This window comes from Coturnix japonica, unplaced genomic scaffold (genome assembly GCF_054131305.1).
Source record: "Coturnix japonica strain WE unplaced genomic scaffold, WE-NBRP24 Scf044, whole genome shotgun sequence".
Lineage (NCBI taxonomy): Eukaryota > Metazoa > Chordata > Aves > Galliformes > Phasianidae > Coturnix > Coturnix japonica.
The window spans coordinates 947,516-974,451 of NW_028188947.1; the positions used below are offsets into that span (position 1 = coordinate 947,516).

The 26,936-nt window shown below is 39.4% G+C and overlaps 1 long non-coding RNA gene across 2 annotated transcripts in view; it reads left to right on the plus strand.

Moving 5' to 3' along the window:
* LOC146752526 (uncharacterized) overlaps positions 1-25,934 on the plus strand; it is a 49,512-nt gene extending 23,578 nt beyond the window's left edge. The window contains exons 2-6 of one of the 2 annotated variants that reach the window (XR_014940549.1): positions 6,419-6,529; positions 11,151-11,235; positions 12,533-12,753; positions 19,459-19,685; positions 21,811-25,934. This is a non-coding gene — a long non-coding RNA (uncharacterized LOC146752526). The other variant, XR_014940550.1, reaches the window with a different exon arrangement.
* The last annotated feature ends 1,002 nt before the right edge of the window (positions 25,935-26,936 follow it).

The window sequence follows — 26,936 nt, forward strand, 5'->3', positions numbered from 1 at the left end:
ATGTTAGAGCACTTCAAGGGCAGCTTCCCAGCCTACAGACCCTGCTGTTCAGGTAGATAGAGGACAGTTAATCAAGTGTCTGAATGGAGTTCAGCAAGCTTTGCACAGGTATTCCTGGTGTGTCTCAGTGTCAAAATGGGGCAGTATTTACCCTGTGGTGAACAACCCTGGATGCAGATATAACAGCTGCTTGAGGAGGAGTCTGTGGCATTTGTAGCTCAAGAACACCCACTAGCTTAAAACCAGGGTTGTGGCCACATAAACTTCTAATCTAACACAACTGGAGAGACTATAAGCCTCTTAAACCAGCTTTTCCTGGTTTGTGGACATCACTTGTCCATCAGCCATGGTAGTAGAACTGCCCCAAAACTGGGGAGGAGAACCATGCTACTGGTTAATGTCTCCTGCAACACTGCTGTTCTGGGGGGTGAGGCAGTTCGATTATCTGAATGCTTACTACACTGATATTGCCAACTTTTCTTTTTTTCCTCCACTATTATAGATCTAATCATAAAGTCCAGCTTGTACCCAAAGCACTAGCACATCCATCAAGACGCTTTATGTTCTCTAGGGCTTTTTATTTTTATTTATTTATTTTAAATAAAGACTGTATATTTGGCATTATATAAGAAATCAGTTTTGAGAGAAGATTGATTTTTTCAGCAGATTTTGGTATTTTATGATATTTACAAAGCCCAGAGAAGTGCAGAGGGAGAAAAATATGACTAACTTTTCTTGAGTACTCCAAATAGTTAAATTGAAGTGAAGCTCTTTGTTGTTCCCCAGCAAAACAAAAACAAAAGTCTCTTTTGTTTTGTGTGGTAATTATGGATTTTCATGAGCACTCCCTGGTAATCAGGTTTAATGACACCAAACCCAAATCACATTATAGTCATTTTCCAAGGCTGTGTTGGAGACATGCCACATTAACCCAAAAGAACAAAGCTTTCGACGACAAGAAGAGTAAAAAGACAAAGGGAAGCAGCAAAGAAGTAAGATTTTTCTTACCTGTGACTGTACCCTTTGCACAATGTGATGCTGCACTAGAGGAATAAGCACTGATAAAAATATTGTAGAAATAATGTTGTCCTTGGATATCTTGGGAATCTAAGGGATAAACTTGTGTAAGGATTTACTCTTAATTTTATCTTCTTTACTATCATGTCTATTTGATTAAGCTAATAAAAAAACCGTGCTGCAGGTTGCATTATGTTATTTTAATATGCTCTTTTTCTTCTTGCTTGCTAAGCCTGACTTAGCTCAGTTGTCGAGTGCCAAGGGTTATGGGTTAGACTGTTCTGTGAGCTCATGAGCTGCAGAAAAAGGTTGGGGCTTGGTGGGTTGGAGGAACTTTCTATAGGAAACTAATGGGGGAATCTCATGTCTGCTGTGATGAGTAATGCTTTAGCAGATGCGCATGAAATGATGGAAATAGATCAACTGTACCACCACATTGAGCACTGAAAATAATTTTGGAAAGCCTGTCTATCCAGGCTATTCAAATAAAAACTTGATAGGAATTTCATTGCTGAGCTGAGGAGGGGATGTGGTCAAGAAGTAGGTAACTTAAAATTCATACAGGGAGCATGCTTTAACATAAATGCATGTTTTGAGTTCTGGTAAGATATGAAGTGTGCACACTGGCACACTTGTATCCATTTTTCTATTATGTCATATGCACTTATTAGTGAAAACCTCCATGTAATTTTTAATATGTGCTGAGTGAGTAAGATAACTCTCAGTGTGAATTTTCCTGCACTATAACTTTTGCTTTCTGGCTTCCACAAAGCACTGTAAGGACTTCATCTGTAATTAGTGAGTTGTTCGCATTGCTGTAAAGTGGTAACCTGCTGTAGCTATTGTCTTCTTGGCTGTACACAACTTTCAAAAATATGGTCTAGGATGTCATTATTCTTTTCTTTGTGGTTCAGAAAAGGAATCCATTTTCTTTGATAAAAGACCCACTGATCTTTGTGATCTATAAATCATTCTTTCAAAAGAAGCCCTTTGAAATATCAATTCAAGGTATTCTCACAGAATATAACTTTATAGCTTTTTCTAGTGATGGAAGATAATCCTTGCGCCTATCAAAAAGGAAAATCCATACTATTTTTCATTGAATTTTGTGACTTTAGTTGAAGCTTTCTGAAGGCCCAACATTACCATCTCTAGCCTTGTATACCATATGAAGTCAAAGCCTTTGTGTCAAAACAGCATTTCCTTACCTCCAGCAGAGCTTGAGATAATTGAATTAAAAACAGGACTGTACGAAACAGCACTCCTTGCAGCACTGCAAAGGCTTAGCACCTTTCATGAGGAACACTTGTGCTGTGTGTGATTTCTTCCTATTTCTATTTTTATTTTATTTTATTTTATTTTATTTTATTTTATTTTATTTTATTTTATTTTATTTTATTTTATTTTATTTTATTTTATTTTATTTTATTTTATTTTATTTTATTTTCTTTTAAGGAACTGGTTTTCCATTACTGTAAACTGCTTTTAGGAGCCCTGGTAAACTCTCTCCATAGGATGCGTTTCTTAGATGCCAGCTTGAAAGTGTCTTACATCCAGTGGAAATACCTGATCTTGCATAAACCTGTCCTGGACAAATCTGCCTCTACCAAGGCTACAGGCCAGGGTCTGCTAAGACTGTCGTATTTGGTGAAACAACTGGAGGGGAGGTGGTGAGTGAGTGGTGTCATCATGCTCTCACACCAGCTGTCAGTCCTGTAGCTATCAAGTTTTTTGGCATAAGGGTGCATTCATGTTTCTCCTTATGCAATAAAGGACTGAGACTTTTCTTTGTATAATCTGAAAACCATGGCCACATCTTCAAGGAAAGAACAATGTACGATAACAATGCTGGCTCTATTGCTAGTGGAGGCTAGAGAGCGGGCCTGGGGTGGCTGCCTTTCAGTGCTATAAGTAATGAGCAGTCCTTAATTGAACAGTTTAGAATTCCTCAGAGACGTTCAGAAACCTGCTGCACAAACCAAGGAATAAACGCAATGCAGCTCTTTTACATAAATAATCCTTTCTGCTTCTAATCTTCTGATTTATTCCCGTGGTGGCATATTGTTTGCGGTGTTTATCTCAAGGGATTGCTATTGATCTCTATTGAAGTGCTGAGGAAATGCATTTATCTGCATGAACCTGTGTCACTGTAGAGGCGCTCTGTGTCTGAGTGTACAGTTCTCCTCTTCGTGGTGATCACGCCTTATCTTTATTTCTCTTTTCCCTCCTCAGTTTATCTTTTGGGTGGCTGGCGCAGAGCAGTGGAATGCTTGGTGTGGTTTGTGAAACTGATTTAGGAAGTCAGCAGTGCTTCTAGTCCAGATCTTACCTCTTCAGTCTGTGACCTGACTGTGGATATAATGTGATTTGGTTTGGTTTTTTTTTAATAACTTTCTCACAGAGACATCTATACTTCAAGCATGTTCAGTGAAATTGGGGCACTCAGTAGAGGAGGGGAGAAGATGGTAGTGAGGAAATACTACCCAAACTGCATCCTTATTGAAGCTAAATAGGGTATTCCCAAAGGTTGAGAAAAGGACCAAGATCTGAAAGTAGCTGGAGTGCCATGCAGAAGGGGGAGGATTTTGTAGCAAATGTGTCCCTCTGTCTGTATTCTCCTCTGAGAATGTGAGGTCTGAAGGATTCTTCAAAGAGCAGAGCCTTCATCACAGGGTTGTCTCGTCTAAAACTGCAGAATAGAGTGAGAAACCTCTTAGGTCTGGTCCTCAAATGAGAAGTTTAAAGAGAAAACCACACTTCTATTTTTGTTCATTTGTCCTTCAACATTAGAAACAAGGCAAATGTTAGATTTCTGTTAATTTTTTTTTTTCCTGTTATTTTTTTTTTTAACCTGGCTTGTATTATAGGAAATGTCAAGGTAACTGACCAAAGCTTTGGTATCATTCCTATGGGTTTTCCTGCCCCTTGAAAAAGGCAACTGAGCAGTTTTTGTGAGACCTAACATCCTGAAGATCCAGATCCAGAGCAATCAGATATGTCTTTGCCCCATTGCACAGGCTGTCACAGCAGCTGGCTTCAGGGCCTTAGGCAAAAAAATCTCCTTGGTCTTCAGCAGGATGCTGTGGAAGGAGTCTGAACTCAGATGAGTTCCTTAAAATCACCCGTAGAGTTCTCCTTCACATTTCTGTAAGGAGTTCAGATGCCATTTCACTGTCTTCCTTGGGATAAGTCAGCTTTGCTGTGGAAATCAGTGAGGCAGGCCATATCCTTGCTAGTTGTTCTGCAGAACCAACCTGCTTGTTCCTGTTGGCTGGGTGAATGGGATTTTGGAAAGATGCTTAATGTCTTTGAAGTATTTTTCTGGTTAAATATTGTTAATCGTCAGAACTATTCAGTTCTTAAGGTAATTTGTGGGTTTCTTTTTTTCTTTCTTTTTTATTTTTTATTTTCTTTAAATCCATTAAAGGCATGAAATGGAAAAAATTCTTTGGTTCAAGATTATTCAATGTAATTAGAACAGTGTCACTCATCTTAGTAAAATCCTCTATAAAAGTGTTTTTTTTTCCCCCGCTCTCGTTAAAACTTAAATCCATGATACATAGGAAAAGATACAAGTTATTGTTCATTTACTCTGTACCTCGCCATATAATATATTCCTAGAAATAGGAGGCTCTTGGTTTTAGTTTTATAAGTTGAATGCAGCTACTGCTACTATAGGTTGCTGCATGTATGGGAGGCCTGGAAGTGCTTTCTGCTGGTATCGGATTAACTACCTCTGTAATGTATGAAATCCTCATGTAAAGGATGGCTGTGCAAGAAGTGTGGCTGGGATGTGAAATATGGATTCACTGGACACCATTAGGCAAGGCAAGCTGCAACGTTATTATCTGCTTGTAGATTGTCTTTAATACCGGAATACATGTTGAGCATCCTTCTGGCCATCAACCAGATGCTGATTGTGACTTGTTGATTTCTCGATTCCAGCTTCAGCCATGACATTCCAGGCTATGAGGAATAAGTTACTCTTACTACCAGTGCTCGGGATGATAAAGAAACTGTTATTGTTTTTCTTCTTCTCTGCTTTTGTCTTTAATTTGATTGCATAAAACCTTATTTTTCATTTTCTATTTTGTTCCTGTAGATCTCATGGTTCAGTGGAAAAGAAATCATGGGATGCTGCTTCCTTCTGCAAGCTCATCACTTTAAATTTTGATCATTCGAGTTAGTATTATTTCAAGGACTGTTCATTAATTAGGATTTGGATTGCCAAATGTGACATTGTGCCTTGTGTAATCATGTATCAACATATCAATGACTGTGCTGTTCAGCAAACTCTAATAGCCATTTTGGGCAGATAAAAATTACAATAGAAATTAAAAGCAGATTTAAGTAGTTTTATGCTTATGCTTTATGCTTATGGCTGCATATATCTAAATTTTCCAAGTGTTTCATTTGATTATTCTGGACTCATCTATTATTATTGAAAGATTTTTCCCCCCTTTTCTATGCTTCTCATGACTTTTTTTTTTTTTTTTAAGTATCACCATTTGTTCCTCTCTCTCTGTGATGAAGAGACCTCCTCCTAGTTTTCTTCACAAAAGTTTGGCTTGCTCTCCACTTGAATCCTAGGAATGAATTTCATTTGTAGCCTGAAGATCCATAATCATTCTTTGTCTACATAGCTCACACCCTGTCAGAGGCTGCTGTTTCTTACAAATTGCTGAATACCTGCAGTGTTTTGCCTTCTTTCTGTTTGTAATGATTGTGTAACAGCTTCCACCATTCCCTAAGTGCTATTACTGTAGTCTGTTCTCAGTTTGCTGTGCTCAGTCTTGCACTTCAGCAAGCCTTTGATATTTCCAGTTGTCCCATGTGAAGTCTCCAACAGGCCTGATTTTACCTACCAAATACCCATTTTCCTTGGCTTTGTGAGTTACCACTCATCTGACAGTCTCTTAGATGGAACTCTATCCCTGTTCCTTAGTGAGGTTGGTGCACCTGGCTGGATTGCCAAAGAAGTTTAAAATGAAACTGTTATTTGGAGACATTTCTCCCGCTGTGCCATAAACTGAGGTTTCCCGTGAGCCCATGAGAGGTTATTAACAACAGGCAGTCATGGAAAAGTCTGTTTCGCAGGACACAAATAAGTTCTATGAAATATAGTCCAGTACATTATTATTACTGTGGAGCAAAGGAATCAGGTTTTATTTGTATGATCTGGAAGCTTTGGTTTTTGGCTGGATAGAATGACTGGAAGATACTGGGAGAAGCTAAATACCAGTAATAAACACTCTTCTTTAGTGCTTCGAGCTTGTATTATATTTTTCTGTATGTTTGTCGGTTTGATATGATTGTCATAACTCAAATCCATTTGTTCTTAGGTGTTTAGGAACTGCTGTGAGCAGCTACAAGTATCATCCATTTATTTGCTCTCCTACAGGAAGATGTGTAAGAATACGAAGTTGCCTGAAAGAGACCTTTCCTGAAGTACTGATTTTGGTTCTCACTCTACAATGTGACAAAGCCACCTTCCTAAGACCTTCATCTACAGGTAATATAACATCAGCTGAGTCCATGGTGCTGCTGTTAGATGCAGCCAAATTGAAAATGTATCATAACTAACAATGCACATTGTACATCAGCATACTGAATACATGCATATGACACAGTCTGTAGCTTGGGATCTCTGAATTCCACAGATTGGAGTATTGGGCACCATCACAGGTTGTTTACTCACCTGTATGTAATGTATGCTCACTATTTAGCAAATATGATAAATCTGGTATCAAGTTCAATGATATGGTTGGTTGAGGGAATCAGGCTCAAAGAAGAAGAAATGGTATCAAAACCAGCTGTATTCTGAAGTGCTTTTGGGGTCCTACAGTTGATAGTTTCTGAAGTGCCCAAGCAGCAGGTTGTTTTTGTTTACTTTAAAGCTTGTTGCCTTCTGATTATTTTCTTTCTCTGGTCACTTTTTCTTAAAGGGAAATAATCTGAGTACCAGGTTTACCCACTGTATTTGTTTGTGCGTAGCTTCTTTGCCTTGTTCATGTTTTTGCTTGAGGGGAATGTTGTCTTTGGACTGACTAGGTACTTAGATATTTCTCCTATGTTAGATGAAATATTGTATCCTTTACAGGGTGGGGAGTGCTACCATTTAAGACGATGGAATCAGTCTGTTCCAAAACTGTTTTATATGCATTAGGATCAAGTTAAAGAAGTTTTTTTTTCTGTTGCTATGACCAAACTGTTTCGGTAGCTTTGGACCATTTGCATCCTCATCTTTGTATATTGTCATTCTGAAGTCAGTGTTTTCTACTGCAACACTGGAGCTTTTACAGATTTTGTATTGAGAAACTCTTCCTCAGTCTGGGAACGTATTTCTTGTACAGTCCAAATTATATTCACAAATAACTTGCCTTTGTGCGAGCCCCTACCACCTCCGTGCCTCAGCATGCACCGTACTTTTACAGGATGAATACATTAAAATGCTTAGGCATTCACGGCTGACATTTGTTCTGTTTAATTGAAATAATTTCATCACCTTCTAAACTAAGCTTTTATGACACATCAAAACTTTGGAACATTCTCTTTTCAATTATTTATAAGCCTTACAATATATTTCTAAATTTCTAGTTTAGTTGTCTCAAATCATGTTTTTATGTTTTCTCATAACAGCCTGCTCTTCATCTTAAGAATGCTGTCTAACCTCTAGCTTTCTAGAAAATGTGTCTCCTATGAGCTGTAGGATGAATACACAACACAATCCACTCCATTAAAATGCACACACCATAACAATGCTAAGCTTTTGATGCAAGAGTGCTTTCAAGAAACCCGTGTTTCTTTGTGCTATAACATGTCCATTGCTGAAAGTGGTCTAGTACCTAGAGCTGCCTAAATGAAGATTGTGTTGTAGCTCGACTATATTACAATGACAGTAAATGAAGGACATATCTTGTATTCACTTACCGTGGTTTTTTTTCCAATTTACTGAAATCATGGAAGTATTTATGGTTAGGTTACCTTAACTGAATGGTATATAAGCCCACTATATGGTGGTACATCTATTCTAAGAGTCTGTAATTGAATAAAGTAGGAAAACAGGGTAAGAGTTTATTGACAGAAGAGTGGTTCTGTGTTCACAGACTTCTGCACCATCTTGTCTTATTAACTGAAATGTTGTTTCCCTAGCATATAGCTGTTCTATGGTTGTCTTAATCATTTTGCTCTGTAGCCTCTAACAGCACCCTCAATGTGCTATTAGCAGCAGGGTCGTTCTGTAAATGAATAAGACAAAATATCTGTTTTTTTTCCTTTTTCCGGTGAAATTTCTCTGCCTACACAAGTTCTGTGTCCCTGGGAGCTGCAAGGAGTCAATCTTTGGTTCAGGTTGGGAGGAGTTTTATTTCTTTTTTTTTCTTCCTCCTTTTTAAATGTAGTTCAGCCAGCCACTTGGAAGGTGAAGATAAGATAGCACTGAGGTTGTCTGCAGACTCAAGTCACGAGGACTTGTAGGCTTCTCTCTCTGCTCACAATATAGTGTTGCAGCGGGCACTTCTTGGGATCCATGATGGTGTATATTTGATTCTAGTTTCAGTGCTTTTCTCTTGGTTTCTGAAGCTGTGTTCTTGCTAAGCAGGAAGGTGTTTTTGTAGTGTTAGAATTAGCAATCAGTGTTGGAACTAATACCTTTGCTGTGAGCTGGGCAAGAGCGCTTCAGAAATAGCGCATGGTTGTCATTAAATGCAGTGAAATGCGGCAGGGTCTTCTAAAAAAATTAACTTCCAGGATTTCCTGTGGAGCTGACTATTTTCTTGATCTTCATGTAAGTGCTCAGAATTAGTGCTCATAAAAAGATTTTAGTACTAATCCTCCTGTAGGTTCCTTTGAAATACAGTGTTAACTTTTTTTTTCTTTACTCCCGTAAAAGTTCTTAATGTGCCTCCTACGCTTCTTTCAGTGAACACACAGCCTCTGATTTATTAATGCACAACGTGTCCCAGAAATCAGTTTAACTGATTCCCATCCATCATTCAGCACCATTTCTTCTATTATGTTGCAGAGCAGGTGTCTTTGAAGCCCTATTTTGTATACACTGGGTGATAGTTCCATCTAACTTTTCTGAAAAAGAGATAGAACTCACCAGTTTTATTATTTATGATTGAAGGGTGCATTAGTAAGAGCAGAGCCAGAAACCTACTTTCCATAAAAATGTTGAATACTGTTTTTCAGAAGCTGCCTTTCATTTACGCTTCTTAAGTTTTAGGAAATAAATTTAATGATCAAGAAAGGACTGACAGCACCAGTTCAAACAATGTTTAAGGCCAGGTCTGTGTACAAAAGCAAGGTCTGCAATCATACATTGTGCATTACGAATTAATCTAAACTGGAAATGTTATTTCTTGAAGGCCTGGAGCAAAGATGATATTTATTCCAGGCAAGTACCTTCTGTTCTGCCATGTTGTGTCTGTCCATTGCTCTTAGCTGCCTGTCATCTCTGCTGAATGCAAAATACATTGATTGTCACTTCTGCCCTCTGACATTATTGAAGCCTAAATAGAAGGATGTAGAGCTAGTATTTGTTATGCTACATCAGCCATAACATACTTCCTGTACCAAAACAGTCTCGTAGTCTCTGATGTTCAAAAGTAAGCAATGTCAGGGAAACAAAGACAAGCCCATCACTTGGGGACTTGTTTTATTAGCCTCCTCTAGCTAAATACTCCCTGACCTACATCTGGAGCTTGTCTGCAATTAGGAAATAACTATGTCTGCTGTGTTGAGCAAATCAGGAGAGAAGCTCTCAAAACAAGTGAGCAGTGGGTTATGCCTAAGCTGGGGATATTTAAGGCAGAATCCTGAAGTTCACATTCAAGCACGGAAAGTGAGTGACGTGGTAACTTTCTGGTGCGCAATCCTACACCCTGGTCAGAAAGGTGACTGAAAGCAGCCCTCTGTGGGTTTGCTGATGGAAAAGCTGAGTTACCAGACTTTGATCCATAATCAGCACCATTATTCACTGAGACGGTTGGGATGGCCCATGTTAGAGTCAGGCAGTCTCTAATCTTTAAGTAGGAAGTTTGCAAAGCCTTGGATCAGTTACATTCTGAGTAGGAATAAGCTCTGTTTTTTTGTGGGGATTGAATATCAGTAAGACTCCACCAGCAGGGCTCCCCTTTGCTCCCACAGTGAGGTGGTGTCCACAGCTCTGTACCTTTTCCCACATTTCATGGTGTCAGTGTGGAGTTTTTAACAATCAGCAGCACTTAAGTTAGCTAAGAGGCAGGCAGTGTGTTGGCACTGCCAAGAATGTCAGCAAGCAGTTTGTGGCCACCCCACATAATTGACACATCAGTGCGTTATTCAGAGTTTGCTCCGTACAAACTGTTAAACAATGAGTTAGGATTGCCAGCAAGGATAGTCAGTTTGGGAGTATGAAAATGTGTGCATCAGCATCTCTAAAATAAGAGAAGAAGAAGCAGCTTTGAGTCTGGGAAAGATTTACAGGTAGGCAGCACCCACTTGCTTTAATTAAGACTGAAAGAGAAGAGCTGAAGGTGACCTGTAGGGGTATAAATGAAGCTGGTGTGTGTAGTAGCAGAACAGGGATTAAAAGACCTGAGGAAGGGAACTGACTATCAGTGTTTGCTAGTGAGGAAGAGGAACCTGCAGCTTTTGGATGAGTACAGAGCTCTTCACTATTCAGTAAGAACCCAAACAGATTGAATGCAGTTTCCTCCTTTCTGGCTAAACAAAGACTGATGGAATATTACAATAAACTTCAGCCTTTTACTGCTTTAGTCAGTATAAAATTATAGAGAACAGGTCAGCCCTGTGAGTGCAGAGGAAATAGGTCAGGGGTAAAGCATATGAACAATAGCATCTCCATTTTCATAAGATATATTATTCCTGTTTTGAGGCAGATTCTGGTCTTTGTGAAGTGCCAGAGGGCATGTGTTGTGAACTCTGGAACAGGTAGATGAATGGTGGCTGAATTTAACTAATATAAGGAAGCCTTCATTAACTAATGAACTGAATAAGTACAAAGAGAAACTGAGCTTGAATAACTCAGCTTCTCCTCTGAAAAGAAGAACAATGGCATGGAAATCAAATAACATACTCCTTACGTGGGAATAAATTTCTGGCCAATCAGTCCTTGATTTGTTTTCCAGGTTGTACCCGTGCTGGCAAGCTTCATTTCTCATGAGTTGCTGGTAGTTGCTGGCTCTGGGATTCGTGGGTGGTTTATGCCAGAAGGTGAGTCCCAGTCTTGGCATTTGAGCTCTGTGTTCCACATGCAATGTAGTTGTCAGCATTTGGGCTCATGACCTTATTCTGACTGACATATCCTGTCCTATGCCCTGGAAAACCCATATGTGCACAATCCACTGTCAAACAGAGTTCATAGAGAGGACACGTTATTCATATAAACCTTGTTTTGAAATCTTTGGTCTTTGCCCTTTACCTGTTTATCTGTAAGTTTATTTACAAGACTGCTCTGTGTCCATTTGTGTCTAGATGATAAGTGACAAAATCAGATCTCACTTAAGGCTTACACTTGTTTACTTCTAGAAGATGGTGTGATATAGGTGCTAGGAGAGGTGAATCTATTGCAAAACAAAACAAAAATATTTCATTCAAAATTGAGCTTAGATACTTTCTTCTTGTAGTTCAGACTCTTTTACAAGGAATACAAATATGCAATCAGGTAATAGTGCAATCAGTGTCTTAATCAAAGTCAGGGGTCACTTGCTAGATGATCTCTTCGTTTGACACAAGTAGTAGGTGGCCAGATAGATAGTAGAGGACAGACAATTGCTATAGATAAAGAAACAATACAACCAAAATCAATTCAAACTTTTTTACTCTTATGACAGCAATATGAGTCATGCTGAAAAAACCTTCACAGCACACCTTTGTTTGTTTTTTTTTTCCCTGGTAAATGTTTCAAAGGCTGAATATGAAATTTGGGTACAATTATTATTCCATTAAAAATAAAGATGTACTGCATCTGATTTCACTGTGTATCCAAACAGTTTTTAACTTTTTTTTTTTTTTTTTCCAGAACAAAATTGCACCAAGTAAATTTGTGCTAGAAACTTGCACTTAACACAGGAAAGAAACATTATTTTCTGGGCTGAGTGTACAGATGCTGCTGCTTTGGTACACGTGAAGTTCTTTTGTGTTTTATAGTCAAGTGTGTGATTTTTTTTTTTTCCACGTGGATGTACTTTTCTTTTGAAATGCCATAAAAATGTATTTTCTCCGCTTCCAAACAAAGATCAACAAGTATGTGATGCACTGACATGTCAGCAGTTACACAGGATAATTTTCCATGAAAAGGATGCTAATTAAACTTGAATCAAAATGAATTTGAACTAGAACTTGCCTTCTGGTGGGTGAAGCATGTAACAAAAGTAATAGCCTATGAAAAAATGGGACACGTGTATGAAGGTTTTTCTTTTGTGGTGTGGCACTCAGGAAAATACTCTTCATGTTGTGGAATTTCACGGTGCAGTGGTTGGTAAGTTTCTCTCTATTTCATTCCCCATAGATACTCTTGAAGCAGAACTGCTGAGTCACAGCCTGCACCAGTGACGGAGCTCCTGGTGGGAAGGCAGGGCCTACCCAGGGGAGCTTAAGTGCGTGTAATGTGTCTGAGTGATTGGAAGGGCTGGAGCCAAGATCTACCCTTTCCAACACCTCATTTGAGGGTTGGTGGTGAAGGTGAGGATATCTTGTTGGAGATTCCTGTATACCTGAGGCCTTCTCAAAGTAAGTAGCTACTTTTCTTTATTTCTGTGTCTGCTGTGTTTGAGCAAATCCTCACTTGTTGCAGCCTGTGATCTTGCTCCTCTGCTGTTGTAGTTGTGCTTTCTGTTGTGTTACAGCCCTAAATTGTGCTCTTAGTCTGTGGTAGCTCTATGGGCTTTTTCCAGACCTTATTTAAAAACAAATGGAAAATGGGCAAAGTGGGTGTGAGAGTCAGACGAAAAAGTTTGGGTTTCACAGTGTCAACAACATGTATTGCCTCCTTTGGATTCCTTGACAGGTGACAAAAGATCAGAATTTCTATATTCTTCGCTGCACTATTTGTTACAAGGCTATACTACAAAAGGAGAACTGTGGTTTCTTTTTCCTATTTCCATTTCTTTTCTTCCTGTTCATTAAACTTCTCTTTGTAGAACATAGTTTATCAAGTGGATGTATATGAAAGGATGCAGCCTTTTCAGCCAGAAATTTGACTCAAGCACTGCTGTTGAGAGGAGAATGCCAGTTGTGCTTGACAACTTAGTACTCTGTTGAGTGTGGAGTAGCTTTTGATTAGTTTTAGTTTTAATGTAGGCATTCTGCAGGTGAGAGGAGGTTCATGTAGAATCAAGGTAAATGTTTTTGAAAGGCTGTTTCATTTGCTCAAGCAGCAATAATAAACTTGCAATTGTTGCATATATATTTCTAGGCAAGTCAGTAATTTGCTTCCAAAGTGATTTGGTTATGTTTGGCCACTCATAATGAAAAGCCTTATTCTGATTAATCTACAGCACATGTCAATTAATCTCTTGTGTAAGACTGAACTATAGTGCCTAATGTGGTTCTTCAAAGTGATAACCCTCTTATGCTTTGCTAAAAAAGTACTTGTCTTTGCAGTTCTGAAATAGATTAAATTAAATTTCACATTGTTGCTGTGAAGAGAGGAGGTAGGAAGAGCCCAGTCTCATAGAATCATAACTGGAAAGCAGTTTTGCTCTTCATGAACACTCTTGTAACCTCACTGTACTAACCTATGGGCAGAACCTAAAGGAAATGACATAAAATCCAATTTAACTTCAGACTCTTTCATTTTATAAGCAAGAAGAATTTGTGAATCTGCATAGATGCAATTGAACAAAATATGTAATGCAAGCCCTTTTTCATTGACTTAATTTAACCAATTTCAGCCACGTGTCAAATCACATGAGGGGGATGCTCTAGAAACTAGTAAAGTCACAAACCTCTTAACTAATCTTGTTGATGCTAATTTAAATTCTTGTAATAAATTTCTATTATAAAAATATCAGAGGGAAATAGGAAATGCTGGTACATAATGCTCAGGAGATATGAAAACTAGTCTGATTGGCTGGGAAACTTGTGCCTTTCAAAATTCCACACTTACGAGCAGTCCTATGAATGTTTTGGTCAGTTGCTGGCATTTAATGAAACCTGCAGAATTCATGGCATCTGTAAGAGTCCCACATTGCTTTAGTTGATGATGGGGCTTGGGCCAACAGGCTCAGTGTCTCTGGATGATGGATCTCAGGTTGAAAATCACTGTGCTCGCTCACCCTTCTGATCATCCTGGACGTCAGATTCATGGGAAATCAAAGTTGCTTTGTTATGCTCATTTCTGAATGGAAACGCTTTGCATGCCTCTCATGTCTACATCTGGGCTTTGGGTCAGATGCTTTGCACACTCAAGATTTCATTCAGTAGCTGTGGCAGAGTGCATCATGTTAGGTTTTCATTCGTCAGTCCTGGGTGCTTGAAACTGTAAGGAAGAGCCATTCTCACAATATGAGTGAGAAACCTGAAGTTGTGGGGTCCTCAGCGCATCAGCTGCAGCTGACTAGCTAGTTAAAGATAATCTGGTCTTTCTAATTTAAAAATGTAGTGTAAGATGATAAGTTAAAGGGAACACTGTTACGGTTGTACATGACGCTAGAATAGATTTGTCCTAAGTGCTGTTACAAAACAAGTCTCCACAAACAAATTTTAGTGTCTCATTAAAGACTGCTTTATTGAGAGCATAGTGAACAATGGATATTTAAGGTTATTTTTTGAGAGCAGAAATAATTTACGTTTAAAGAAAACTTTGACTTTATTTCTTGACCATCTTAAGCTATAAATCTTAAGCTGTGTTTTACTTGCTCTGTTATTACCAGAAATGCAGTGTAGTAAAACATGAAGTACTCAAAAAAAACCCCGCAAACATTATTGAAGTCTTATATGGGCACTTAATGTTGAAACATCTTTACTACCAGTTTATAGACACTTAAAATATCATTGTCCTATAAGGTCAATTGCTCTTGCAACTTCACTAATGGCAGTTACACTGCCTACCCTGTATTGCATTAAATCTTCGTGTACTTATTTAGAGTCATGTGCTTCTTCCACTTTCAATGCTCTTACATATGTTATAGGAATCAGAACTTTTAAAGCAGGCTTTTAAAAATCGGATGTAACTTTTAAATCATATGTGCCTTCCTTTTGTTTATTTCTAGAGCTGTTAGAGACACAAATGAAAATGCTTTTGTAATATAATTGATGTCTGACTATAACATGAATCTTGTCATATTCAACTTTTACCTCTGTTCTTGTACTTGTATCATTCTGCTCTTTTAGCAGAATTGAAGAGGATAGTGTCTGGTCTTGATAGCTTGGGATACAAAAAGGGATCTATGGCGAGTCCTAAATGAAATCATTTATCTGCTTTAAAACTATACTTCAAGGACTGTTATGCCTTCAGCAGAGATTTGCAGGGGAGGGGAAGAGATCAGAAGGAAAAACTGAAGCGATGGGTCATCATGACATACTTGCGTACAAGCATCAATAAATACACTTCTTAGGGGCAGCTGCTGGTACGTCTTCCTCCCAAATATGAGTACAGAGGTATGGTGTCTGCCAGCACCCACTGGGCAGCTCAACACACAGCTACATGCCACACACACTCAGGAGAATGCACAAAAGGTAATTTGTGTAGGCATAAATATATGTACCGAGAATATAATTCCTTAGGAGCAGGCAAGCTGATTGTTTGATTCAAATTGTTTCTTAATTGAAACACAAAACAGCTCCTCTTTAATCTTCAGAGTACTTGAAATCATGTCTAGCTGGGAATATATGAACAACAGTATATGAACTGCATCTTTGAGGAATGATGTCTCTACTTTTTTCCAGTAACAGATGCCATTTGGATTAACAAATAGGGATTCTCCTCACAGCAGCAGTATCTGATGGGGTTATCAAATTCTCTGAAACTAAAGAGAATGTGACAGTGACATCAATCAGATGTTATTGCTGCACATACAAATTCATTTGCTAGCCCAAGTGGTAGTTCATTTTTGTGCAGCTGGGAAATTCCTTTCAAGATTTGGTAATAGCTCAGCAGTGTGTATGAGTGGATTTGTATACATAAATGACATATATGGGTGCTGTGGCAGCAGTACAAAGCCATACAAATCTGGAGCTGTTTGTTCCTGATTTGAGGCTTTCCATCATCAGAGCTTTGTCTTTTTGGCCTGTGTTAAACATGGGGCGCATAACATCAAGTTGAAACTTGCCGTGGTAGATTCACAGATGTTTCACCTATGTATTTGTTAAATTAAATGTAGGTCTGTAGTGACAAATTTCAGTCTTGATTAAACCTACGTCGGATTATAGTCTGGTGCTGCAGTTTTCACGTTCATTTTGTAGTGGAGTAGGTATCAGGCTTAAAACCTTAACCATAATATTTAGAGGATGTTCAACACTAGACTTCTGTTATAACATTGCCTTTATGGTTTTAAATGGTAATTGCCCTAGTGGCTATTTTATGCACTCAAGTATAAGTGCTCTATATGTGTATAATACCTGGATTTAACAGTTGTCTTTGTTCAGAGCCATATCAGGCATAGCAACAGCTCCTGTGGGTCAAAAGCTTTTGCCTTTTGAATACCCTCCGTGCCTCTCTGAGTTGACCTTCTCTTAGGAAATAGGTTCACAATAGGGCTGAAACGTCCTGCATGCATTTCTCATTTCGTAGTGGAGCATTGCAACTGCTATGTCCTCTTGGGCTTTGAGCTTTGAAGAGCTCCTCTTCCTTATGGCTGCTTTTAGACAAGAAAAAATATGCCAGCAGACTCTATATCTGTGCGTTAGCACTCCATGTACTGCATTCCCTTTCTGGGCTGTTGCATTAATTTCACAGTGTTTTCCAATATCTAGTAGCTCTGAATCAAAAGAATCTTGGTCTTTTCTGTTTCTAGCAGTTCTGGATTTAGAACAGTCTAGAAATTAAACGATGTCCTAATCTTTCCTTAGTGGCAAATGAGGGAAGAGTACTTGTCTGTGTGGGCATGGCCAAATTGTGGCACTGGGACTTACAGTCCTGATGTTAATCCATGGAGAGAACATCCTCCTATCCACACTGTTATTGGGCCATGAGAAATTAGTTTATTATGAACAGGATTTAGGAAAAAAAATTAATGAAGTGTCATTAAAAAAAAAAAAATATATATATATATACACATATATATTTTTTCTTAAAGCACCCTGTAAAGTAAAAGCATGAATTCAGTTTGTTTGTGGAGTCAGAGGCATCTCGATATGTATTCGCACTTGTTAATGAAGGGGGACAGCTGCCTGGAGATGCAGAAATTGTAGTTGAAAGGAACTCTGAGAAACACTTATAAGTGTATGTCTATGTATTTTTATAGTCTTTTGTACAGATTTGTATCTATTCACTGTAAGAGAAACGCTATCCTTTTACAGTCTCCATTGAGTGGTATTGGCTTTGAAAGGTATATTCCACCCCTGCTTTGTTCACATATGCACATTATTTCTATTTTAAGGTTTGCTGTGAGTAAAAGCAATCACTGGGTAGGATTCATCTCCTTACAACTATGTCTCTTTAGAGTCAGTGGAGATCACATCAGGACAGTCAGTAGATTCTCGAGTGCAATTCCTGCTATCTTAAAGCAACACTTAAATAGGTCAGATTAATTGTGCCTGAGAGGTTTATTTCTTTCCACTGATTATGGAGGGAGAGTAGATGTTTGTATCACAGTCATCAGCTCTGAAGCTCAGTGATGTGCATCCCACCTGTGGTGTCAGCACAGAGTGGTTCCTGCAGTGAGGTGCTTCCCATCTACTGGCCTCCCGCTCTGCATTTCTGTGGTTCTGCTTTCCTGCACACCAGTATGATTTTTGCCTTGACATTAGAGTTCATAGATGTGAAAATGTAGTCTCCAGATGTTTTAATTCTGCCTGTCAGCACAAGAACCACATTCTAAAACACTTCGTTTGACATAATGCATAGGAGAGAAGTGGAGGTGCTGTAGGAGACTTTGTCAAATGGGTCCTTTGCTGTTACAACTAGGGCAAGTTAGCCCTGTTTTGAGCATGGTTGGATTATGCAACCTCCAAAAGCCTCTTCCAGTCTGGTTAATTCTATGACTCTTCATCCAGAGTTTTTCAAATTCATGGTTATTAGTGGCAGGTTTTAAGTTGGGCAATCTGTCTTTTAACAGGTCATAACATAGCAGCCAGTCTTGGGCCTGTACCTTGCTATCCGACCTATTCCTGGGGCTGGATGAGGAGAGCTGCCTGGATTTTCTCCATGAAGTTAGGCAGGATCTTCTGTAGGTACTCAGCAGAGCATTGCTTGGCAAACTTTTTTTCCCCTTTCCTTCCTCTACAAAGAATAAGTATATAGAATAAAGTGAAAGAAGATATTTTTCTGTTCTGCTAAGGCAATTTTGTAAGACTTGGCGTGAGTATCCTGGGAGTCTAAGCTAAAGATGGTGAACATATAGGAAAGCCCAGGAGGAAGCACAGAGTTTTAGTTTTCAAACCTTACTCTTGGATTGCTACAGTAATGTAATGAAAGGACATTAAATGAGCTGAAGTTATTAAACCCTAAAGGTTACAGAGTCCTATTGGGGGCCACATTCAAAATGTAATTAAACCAAGTCCAGATATTTTAATTTCTAGCTGGAGATTTACACAACATAAGTAGATTCTTCTTCCAATTCTAAACTTTATTGAAAATAAGCTTGTTAACTTGTTTATTTCTCTCTAGCAGTAACTGAATAGACATTGTTTAGAGCCACTTGGCTCTAGTAAAACAGTAGGTACCAGTATCAAAGAGTCATGGTTCAAATCAGATCATGTATCTGGGAAAACAGATGCTTGCACTCTGCTATTAAAGTCTCACTCCCCCAAAACCATGTAGTCTGCAAATGGTTATCCATTCTGATCCTCCAAGGCTCTCCCTGCCTGTTGTTCCAGATGGTCCATTGCTGGTATAATGCTCTCCATTACAGTGTGTGAGAGAACAATGGTCCTAGAACTGTTAATTCTGCTTATTAGGAATATAGGATTACACTTATAAGAGGTTGTTTCCATCTAAAACATTCCGATTTCATTGTAAAATGAACTTGAGTGAGTTTAACTCTTCAAGAACACTATCTTTAAAAAACAAAACACAAGAACAACAACAACAAAAAGTTCACCAAACATGAACACCACCGAGAAAAATCCTTAAAACAAGCCAAAATCCAAAACCAAGGACATATCTTTATGGATTTGACTTGGCTTCCTATTGCTGGATTGGCTCAGCTTTTAGTAGTCCCTTCTCTCCTTCTGTCTGACTAGCTGCTCTTCTCTGAAGGAGTCGGATTGGCTCTGCTATCTATTTTCCTCAGGGAGAAAGCTGGCATGTGGTTCAGGTGCCTTGTGCTGCAGTTTGCAGGTCTGTGCTGGAAAGCTGACTCTTGAGATGACCTGGGTGAAAAAGAAGACGTCACTCCCTCTGCCCCACATCAGTTTATTTCTTGGACTAATTCTGTGACCTGTTTGGGCATTGTGACTCCAAACAAGTTTATTCATGAAACACATCTTGAGTGTGTCCTGTGACTGCCTTGGAGCTGGGAAGATGATTTGAGGGGGCAAGAAGCCAGCAGTCTGCCTTGGTGAGTTGTGCGCACACTAGCTAGGGTTTGAGTGACCTGGAATAATCAGGCACTGGCAAGGTATACCTGGGTGCTGTGAAAAGGTGTGGATTAGAATTCTTAAGGTGAGGGGAGACTCAGTCCTAAAACTCGCTCCTTGGTTGTTTGTCTTGACTGTTGGAGGCAACGGGCTGGCACTGAAAAAATGCTTAAGTTTTAAATTCAGAACAAAAACCTGCAGCAAGCCAAATCACCTTATTTAGAACTTACTAATTGCTTATAACTTTGCTACATCAGTGAAGACATTAGTTAGAAGCAATTGTGGGGCAAGGAGGAAGATAAGAACATGTTTTTAAGACTGTCTTAATATTCAGTCGTACTAAACAAGGTTGCTATGCTTGAGACAACAAGAGTAGAGGAGAACTGCTGAGAGTTGCTCTCCTGCTGGAAGGTGTTTGTGTTTGGAAGTACAAGCACTCTGCCCAAGAGACAGCGGGCTGCAGGCTGGCGTAAAAGCTGCTTCAAGGACAGAATCCAGTGAGAATGGTTTGTATGCAGGTGGAGGAGAACATGAACCTTGGGCACCACTCTCCCTTTTTTGTTTTGTTTCTCTACTCTGATAGGGTTGTGTAGGGCTGGGCTTCTTAGAGGAGTAACTGTATTAAAGACAGCAATTCCTGAAAAGGTCAATTTAGGATACCTTCGTCTTGATCGGTAAACAGACAAAAAAATAGATGTGTGAGTTTTGCACTTGAATCTCGATGAGCAGGAGGCATGTGGTAATGTGTGAGAAGAGCCTCAATGTGCAGAGCAGCCCAGAGAGACCAGTTCAGCAGCAGATCTGGATGTGGGAGTCAGACAACGCTCCCACATTAACTAATGAGGTGAGGAAAGAAATAGAATCACGTGTTTTCCAAGTTTGTTCTCCAGAGAAGATTTATCTGGAAAAGCTTCTGTGTTGATTTAATGGAGATGTGCACACTATGAGGTGTTTGTATGAACAGTTCTGAGCTATTTGGATGCATGTCCCAAAAGCAGAGTAGGGCAAGCGGTGAGAAACTTCTCCCCTGCTTTTTTATTTGCTTACCTTATTTCTCACTGAACGAAGGTGCATTGGGTCTGAGGGCAGTGTCTGAGCCAGTTATTCCTCTGTCCTTCCGGGGTACAGTGCCAGTCCCTGCCTGTTCCCTGCCGGGTGTTTCCTGAGGGAAAACTGAATGAGGAGTGGGGAGTGAAGAACCTGTTTCCCCCAGGAGAGCAGCTCAGGGATTTGTATTGAAACAGGCCAGTGATTGAGCTTAGTCCTTAACCAAAGTGTTAATGCTGGCAGCTTGCCTGCACAGTATAAAAAAAGAAGTAAAAAAAAAGGTAGGGGGAAGGATGAGGGTGAAGATGTGGATGGAAAAGAAAACACAGCAGCCTGTACAACCCATGCAAAAGAGACAAAATGAATGTGCTACAAGGAAGGCAAGCTTCCTGGGTGAGGTCAGAATGGAGAGGGGAGCAGGTCACAGGCACAAGCTTGAGAAGGTTAGCTTTGAAAAGCACTCCAATGGCTTTTTTCTGTGCTAGGGAGCAGCAGCTGTTGGTTGTGCCTCTGCTGAGGTTGAATTTTGATCTACTTCAAGCTGCAGTAAAAAAGATGCAATATCCTCTGCAAAATGCCTGCTGAGCACAGAGCTGGGTTTGCAGGGATTGCATGGGTAGATCAGTCTATTGGCTTATTAGCTAAAATGATCAGGAATTGCATCACAATGGACTATCGATGTCCCATAGCAGCTGATGGCTCTGAATTCTCATCTCTTTTCTTTGAATATCTATTTTATGTATTTATGAAGAAACTTAAATTTATATTTATATACATGTATGTATATTTATGAAGAAACTTAAATTTATATTTATATACATGTATATATATATATATACATACATACATGTATATAAATATAAATTTAAGTTTCTTCATAAATTTTTAGGATACAGTGCACTCGTACCTTGTAACAATTGTATCTTCTGAGATAATTGTGCCCTTAATTTTTTCTGCTGGTTCTTTCTTCTAGGCTTGCCATCTGTGGGACTGGCAGTCCTCAGTGGCTTCAAACATCGCAGTGAAATTTGATCTTTCCTTTTTCTTTGTCTAAACAAGCATGGTCTAAACTAGTTGGTTCAGGGTGCGTGGCACACAGAGCATGCTTGACTGAGAGTTTCCAGGCAGGGTGAGGATCCTTATGAGGAAAATCCATTCTCTTCAGTGAAAGCTGCCTTCAGAGCCTGGGAGCCCTGGGACAACTGCAGCCGTGCCTTGCAGTAATCTGGTAAGCAAGAGAAAGATGAGGCTGATTGGAAAATAAACCGAAATGATACAATATTTGCAATGGATAGCTTTCCTCCTGTCTCTGCATATATTGAAAGTTTGTGCTATTTCATGATGCCTCTCCTTTCCCTACCAAATGTTTTACTGTTTTGCTGCTTGCTCTGAAGCTCTAGCAGAGACCTGCTGTGGTACCTAACTTCTAATCTGAGGGTCAGCAGGTTGGGCTCATTCAACAGCAAACTCTGTGGTCACTAAAGTGTCACTGATGCCATGTCCCGAGATACATCCCAGTAAGGTTTTCCAGAAGTGAAAAGATGACAGTTCTGACAAAGGCCAATGAAGTGGGAATTATCAAAGCAATGTAAAAGGGGAGTGTGTTCAATGAAGAAAAGAGAAGTTTCCTTTTGGGATTGGGGGAAAGGACTGAAATGAAACGAAGCTTTCTTGTAAATATTATAGAGAAACTCTTTGCTGGCTTGGCTGAAAGACAAAGTTAGCATGAAGTAAACCGGACAATGAATTGTACAGACAGTTGGATAGGCAGGCCTTGGATTTCTTCATAAAGACCATTTCCTGTGTGTTGTTAATCCTGTTGATTTAAAAACAAAACAACAACAAAAGGTTTCCTTAATTGTCCAGAAGTTTGCTGGACCCAAACCTTGATGGTTATTACGTATTTTCCACAGATTGCACAAATCTAAGTTTAGTTTGGATGTCATTCTAGCTGACTCTTTTTCAGCCATGCAGTGGAATTTGAATGTGGGTTATTATAGTGGGTCCCTTTTTCCTTTACTGACAATTTTCCCAGCGGTGTAATCAGTCTGTGATAAGTTTTGATTCTGCGTTAACTCTTGTGAGATTGTTTTTATGGATTCATAACGAATCAGACCTTTGGAACCTGCGTTAGCAGAACAGAAAAACTTTTCCTCTTGTCCTCTGGATGCAGAAACGTCGTGTCACCTAGAAAAAGTGACACAGTAATCACAAGCTGAATGTGAATTTGCAGAAGAGGGCTGTTGTATGGTCCTTAGCTTAGAACTGCATGATGCTTCTTTAGAAGGGAGACCCTGAAGAGGCGTTCAAAATGGAGTACTTGATATGCTTCATGTAAAAACCAATGCCTTAGTGGAAATCATGTGTTGCATTTTAATATTTCTGGTTTTGCTAAGGGAGAGGAGAAAAAAATAATCCAGGTTGCTATTTCTAAATGAGTTCTAGCAGTGACCCATACAGTCCACCTTCTTCTTTTACACGGGCACACAAGGGATCTCTCACAGTAAAGAGTGCTAAGTTTGCATGCTTAAATTTAAAATCCTGCTTAAATAGAGTTTAACTAAGACCTTAACTCTCTTGACATTAGACCTAATAATTATTAGGCAAAGCAAGTACTGTCTTTTATTAAACTAATGGGTAGAGTTGGAAGGAAAAAAAAGACAAGCTCCTGGGTGTAAAAGAATTTGTCTTTTTTTTTTTTTTCCCCCCAACATCTCTTAGCAAGAGGTGGGGAGAATGAAGTATTTTCTCTTTCCATTCAGTGCTTTTCTTGCCCATGTCCTTGATTGACCATAACTCTGTTATATACTACATTATGAACTATTGCTGTTCTGTGGTTGTGTGATTAAAAATGAGAGAGGTCCTATTGGGGGAAGCTGCAGTCTGACTGGGACTAGACTCCATGGTGAGGTGCAGTAAGCAAAGGAGCAGCATCAGGAAGAGACAGTGAAAAAAGCATGTTTACAAAGGTCAGTTCTCCATGTGGTTTTGGTTTTGAAGACCAAGTACGTAATGCAGTAAGCTTCAGAAGCTATCAGCAGCTTCTCCTAGCTGACAATTCAGGTACTGGGGATAAAAGAAGTGATTTTGAAGGAACTGATGAAACTTGTGAGGTTACATGTTAACATCCAGTAGATGTGAGCTCCCAATTGCCAAGCTGGCCTCTGTGTTCTTTCATTTTTTGAGGCCTGTGGCAGATGTAGGAAAACATGAGGAATTCTGACCTGTGAATTAGGCTGGGATCTTTAATTAGGCAGGGAACACTTAGGAAAAAAATTGGCCTGAATGGGGATTTTTGAGCAATGAGCTGATTTGAGAGGTTCAGGTTTGATATCCTGCCAACTAAAGTTTTGCATTAATACTCAGGCCTCTCTTGCTGCGTGAAGTAGGATGAAATCTGTTTGGGTTTGCCCAGTTTAGCAACATTTTAACTGGTACAAAGCACATACAAACTGTCTGCAGGCTGCTCAGTGTCCCTGACTCATGCTGGATACAAGCAGCAGTTAAAGTTACAGCATCCCATTCTCCAGCTGTGCCTGGTCTAACAGGGCAATATCTGCTTGAGACTAAGAATGGTGTGGGTCTTCCTGGCCAGTTGGAAGAAAGCTTTAGCACGCAAGCCTGGATGTGGAAACAGTCTCGTCTGCAAGAGTAACTCATTTCCATTGTTCTGAGACCTCATTTTCTATAATGATGTGGAAACACTGCTAATGAATTTCAATTCATGTTCATCAGATCTCTTGGATTTGATCAAATATAGGCAGGTCTAGTATAAGACTCAGTAAAAGGGGATTTAGTTTCTCAATAGCAGGAGTTATGTTCTCTCTATTGCCCTGTATTATCCAGCATCAGAACTAAGCTTGGTAGAGCCTGTTGCAAAGGTGGAATGTGCTTAGCTTAAAAACTAGGTCATGGTCTGAGTAGGCAGTGATTAATATCAGGGTTCAGACCATGTGTAACCCATTTCTGTGAAATATTTATATTCTCAAGAAGGATTTTATCATGGGAGGATTTCCCAGCAGGTTAGGCATATACCAATGTAGCCTTCATTTTTCATGCTGTGATTTAACTGGGTCTATTCAAGAAATGAGTAATTGCTACATCATTGTGATTTTTTGCTTTATCTTAGAACTGCAAGTTTACCTGTTGCCTACAGGGTTCTAATATGAACCTGGTGAACCACGAACGAAATGCTGTTTTGGAATGTAGCTGAAATTAAATCTTGATGTGGATCCTTTGCATGATTTCTAGAATAATGTTCTGCAGGGTATCCCATAACACTGCTGTGATTCTAACACTTGCCTGTAAGAATGTTTCCAACGGCATCCCTAACAGCGACTGGGAATCACTGTATGTTTTCATCTGAGATGTGTACTGACAAAACTTTTAGAAGAGTGTTTTGAGAATGTGATCATTTTCTATCACTTCTATTTTCTTGGAGTGTTTGCTGTGATCATAAACATAATAATAAGAAAGCAAGAGGATGAAAACTGAGACACAGGCAAGATCCACGTACTCTACCTGGTGCTAGTATTGCCTCGCTGTGAGAATCATTGTTCTCATCAGCCACAGAAAATGTAGTTTAGTTTTGTCTTCTCAAGCTTATCTACTTTACGCAAGCAGCTCTAAGACACCAGGCTGAGTCATGCCTGGTATGCCTGGTAGATAAGTCTACTTCATGCAGTCATTTAAATTACAGTGCTTATCCCTTTCATAGCATAACGAGTCGTTTTTTCATCTTTGAAGTGCTTTCAGACTGTTTGCTCTTAGTTCACCTAACACCTGAGAGACAGTGACTGAGAAACGGAGGTTAAGGGGCTTGCTTCAGGCACAGAAACAGTTGGTGTCTGGGCTAAATTCAGGTTTCTGTACACTTGATTCCCATTCCAGAATTAGGAGCCTCCATTTAAAAGCCAACTAAAGCTTATATCTCCTTTTTGTTTCTTTACTTTTTTAAAGGGTAAAAACTATTTTATTGCTCCACTGCAGCAACGCTAATGCAAGTTTTAATGTGGTAGCTGTAAGAAGGTATTTGTTACAGGTGACAGCTTAGAGTTTCTCATAATGACAGCTCCGTCTGATGGCAACAAAATTTTGAGAATCAAAGGTATGGATGTAATTAGGAATCTTGCTAATGATTCTGTGCGTTTTTGTTTTTTCCTTCTCAATGAAATGAGATTCACACAGATTAATTACTACCTGCTATAAATAAACCCTGAGAATGGCAATCTGCATCGCAGTGGCAGAGGGTAGCTGTCATTTAATATATCACAGCTTTCCACGCACCTGTTCACCCGGTACTGTTCCTATGGCAACTACACTTTATAAGGGAAGCTCTGCATAATTAGCATGGATCGAGGTCTATATCAATCAGAATAATTTGGAAGAGTATGGAGAGCCCAAAGGAGAAGGCAATGCTACTTGTCTCAGTAGGGAAGGTATCAGACCTCTGCTGCGTGCTACATAGTGAGGCAGTTACTAGGAGAATTCAGCAGAATTAGCAAATCTGAGGAAGCCAAATTATACAAAACAAGAAACTTTATCTTTTTTATTTTTTTGGTTATGAAACCATGTTAGAATGAGCTTTGAAAAGTGAACAAAGACAGAAAACCAAACTAAAACAAAAACCATGCTTGCATAGGAGGCTTTGTTGCAACTTAGGACATTTCACAGAGTGCACAAGTGTTGTCAGCCTGGGGACCAGGCGGTGATGGCCAGCACTGCTTGTAATGTCCAGCTATGCCTTTTACCTTATTGATCTTTGTTTTTTGTCAAGACCTGCCAGACGCATTTCAAAGTGACAGATGCAGATGTGTGACCCGTGTTGCCTCACAATGCAGCACATTAAATGTAGAACAACAGCTTTAACTTCAGTTTTATTTTTTTTTCTTGGCTGCTGGTGTCAGAAATGTCACTTAAAAAAAAACAAAGCTCAATGATTTTATAAAATGCCTATAAAAAGAATAGTGCTGAAACTGGGAGAGCTTTGTGTCTGGTTGTGTGTGTGTGCACAGAAGACTGAGCGAGTCTTCTAACACTGTCTTGGCTTCAAGTCTCATCTGGAAGTGACTCAGTTTTCAGTAGAGGAGCTGTATCAGGCTCTGCAGCTGTATGTGAAGTATATGACTTTTAATTCACTGGGGATCCAGTTTGAACGCAAGTGTTGATAGAGCAGAATCATACTT